Genomic DNA, 3,088 nt, shown 5'->3' with positions numbered 1-3,088 from the left:
GTGTGTCTCGCGTGTGTCAGTGTCTGTGTGTCTGTGTGTCTCTGTGTCAGGCAGTCTCACCGGCAGGAGCGGTGGCGCAGCGGTTAGCGCTACGCTGCGAACCCTAGTTCGATTCCCGCTCATGGTCACCAATACCAGTGACGATTTAATCTGAACCGAACCTGGGCCTCCCCTAGGTCGACTCAGCCTAAAATGAGTACCCGGCGCTGTGTGTAGTAAACATCGCCACTGGGGGGAGACAAAGGCGGCCGGGCGTGGTGCTGGCCACCCACCCCCTCGTGTGCCACAGTACCGGTAGCCTTCACAGGTGCCGCTGCTCGCTAACAGCACTTGCCCCTGCAGCCTGCTAGAGGCTACACGGGGGACCTTTGTCTGTGTATTGGCGCTGCTACTCGCTACTAACAGCACTTGCCCCTACAGTCTGCTCGAGGCTACACGGGGGACCTTTGTCTGTGTGCGCGTGCGTGCTGCTCCGATCCCAATCCGGATTCTCTCTCCACCGTCGCCTGCACCGCCTCGTCCGTCTCCTCGCGGTGAGCATCGAACAGGGAGGTGGGCTCGTTTCTTAGCGTGTGTGTGGTGTGTGTGTGTGGTGTGTGTGTGGTGTGTGTGGTGTGTGATGTGTGTGTGGTGTGTGTGTGGTGTGTGGTGTGGTGTGTGTGGTGTGTGTGTGTGTGGTGTGTGATGTGTGTGTAGTGTGGTGTGTGGTGTGTTGTGTGTGTGTTGTGTGTGTGGTGTGTGTGTGTTGAGTGTGTGTAGTGTGTGTGTGTGGTGTGTGTGGTGTGTGTGTGGTGTGTTTGTGTGTGTGTGTTGTGTGGTGTGTGTGTGTGTGATGTGGTGTGTATGTGGTGAGTGGTGTGTTATGTGGTGTGTATGTGGTGTGTGGTGTGTGTATGTGGTGTGTATGGTGTGGTGTGTGTGTGGTGTATGTGGTGTGTGTGGTGTGGTGTGTGGTGGATGTGGTGTGTGGTGGGTGTGTGTGGTGTGTGGTGGGTGTGTGTGGTATGGTGTGTGTGGTATGGTGGTCCGGTGGACCGGTTCTGGCTCCTGCCACCATGAGGGATGGACATTCCTCTACTCGGGGCAGCAGACTGTCAAACAACAGGGTGTGGCTCTTCTTTTGAACAAAAGAATGAAGAGTGCGTGGGAGTGTGGCGGTGAGGTGTGGGAAGCTGTAAACCCCAGGCTACTTTGGGCTCGCCTTCCCATCAACCGGAGGCGAGGAGTGGTGGTCGTGGTTACTTATGCCCCCACCGAAGACGAACATCCGTGGAGGGATGCAGGCAAAGCCGATGAGTCAGATGCCTTCTATGACCTCCTGTCATAGGTGCTGGCTAAAGTGGCCCCTCGGGATAGAGTCATCTTGTTGGGTGACTTCAATGCCCGAGTTGGTCATGATGCTGGCACCTGGTCTGGAGTGATTGGAGGGCATGGGCCAGATCAGCTCAATAACAACGGTAGGAGGCTGCTAGATTTTTGTGCAGCCCATGGGCTTGTAATTACCAACATGCTGTTCTGGCATCGGCGCATCCACACAACATCATGGATGCATGCCGGGTCCAAGCAAGAACAATCTGCTGGACTACACAGTGACGGACCAGCGGATGCGAGCCCATGTCCTTGACACTAGGACCTACCGTGGAGCTGATCTGCCCTCTGACCATCGACTAGTCATCTGTAAGATGCGCCTGCCATTCTTCCACTCCGGTGGTGGGTGTACACCCAGGACCCCATTCCAACCTAAAGTGGCATGGTCTCAGTTATCTGATGAAAGTTGCAAGCGAGAATTTCATCATCGCTTGCGGCTGGGGTTGGCATCGTCCCCCACTCCTCCAGATGTAGAGGGTAAATGGGCGAGGTTTAGGACTGTGACTCATGCAGCTGCAATGGCTGCTTTGGGTACGCGGTCCAGACCTCCCGAGAGACCCTGGCTGACAGAGGAAGTGTTTAGGATGGTTGAGAAAAAGCAACAGGCCCACTGTCATCGGCTACAGAATCCCACATCAGAGAATGAGGAGGCTTACCGCAGCCTTCGCTCAGAAGTTCGGAGAGCCATCAGGCGCTGCAAGGATGGGTGGTGGTCGCGGGTTTCTGAGGAGATGGAGTCTGCCTCAGTGGCCCGTGATCACAAATCTCTATTTAACTCCATCAAAAAAGTAACCTGCAGCGCCACACCTATTACCAGCATTAGGCGAAAAAACGGTGATCCAATCTCCGACCCCCAGGAACAGGTTTTGCAGATTTGCTGAGCATTTCTGTGAGGTCCTGGGGGAAGGGAAATCCCTTAGCCAGGAAAACATCGTGGCACTAAGTGGGGATGACCCTGCTGAGGCTGCGGTGCCTCAATTATTGGACGAAGTCACCCCTGGGAGTGGCTGGCTGAGGTGCCATCTGTTGAGGAAGTACTGAAGGCGATCCGGAGTCTGAGACCAGGAAAGGCACCGGGTAGAGACGATCTCCCAAGCGAAATGCTGAGGGAGGGTGGCGTTTGTGCACAGACTGTCCTATATGACATCATAACAACAATCTGGACCACTGGACGGGTTTCACAGGATTGGAAGGATGCCCTGGTGGTCCCCCTCTTTAAGAAGGGGGACCGCACAGACTGTAACAACTACAGGGGCATCTCACTCCTCAGTGTGCCGGAAAAGGTCCTGGCAAGGATTATTTAACATCGCCTTGCCAGGCACGCTGAGGAGAGGCTTGCGGAGCCCCAATGCGGTTTCAGGAAAGGACGGTCCTGCACAGATGCCATATTTTCTGTCCGTCTGCTACAGCAGAGGTGTAGGGAATTCCAACAGGACCTACATCTCTGCTTTATTGACCTGGTCAAGGCCTATGATACCATCAGTAGGCCTGGGCTCTGGGTTGTTCTTCTTTGGAGTCCCTGACCCTCTGCTCACGATCATTAAGGACCTTCATGATGGTGAGCGGGCCCGGGTAAAACTACGTGGTCGGGAGTCAGAGCCATTCCCTGTACACCTTGGGGTGCGACAGGGATGTCCTCTGGCTCCCACATTATTTAACATCTATTTTGACCACGTAGTTCGTGAAGCCTTCAATAGCAGTACCGGGGGACTGTCCATAT

At 54.9% G+C, this 3,088-nt stretch overlaps 1 protein-coding gene across 1 annotated transcript in view; it reads left to right on the top strand.

Annotated features, from left to right (window-relative positions):
* Positions 1 to 3,088, top strand: part of DGKE (diacylglycerol kinase epsilon) — a 31,202-nt gene that overhangs the window by 139 nt on the left and 27,975 nt on the right. Inside the window, exon 2 of the mRNA XM_032976211.2 lies at positions 421 to 533. The gene's annotated coding sequence lies outside the window, so the exon portion shown is untranslated. The remainder of the gene's footprint in view (positions 1 to 420; positions 534 to 3,088) is intronic.

Source organism: Petromyzon marinus, chromosome 58, assembly GCF_048934315.1.
Source record: "Petromyzon marinus isolate PM22_M1 ecotype Great Lakes invasive population chromosome 58, UKy_Petmar_22M1.pri1.0, whole genome shotgun sequence".
NCBI classification, from domain to species: domain Eukaryota; kingdom Metazoa; phylum Chordata; class Hyperoartia; order Petromyzontiformes; family Petromyzontidae; genus Petromyzon; species Petromyzon marinus.
Note: the sequence above shows the minus strand (reverse complement) of the source record. Positions and strands in the feature narration are given on the sequence as shown.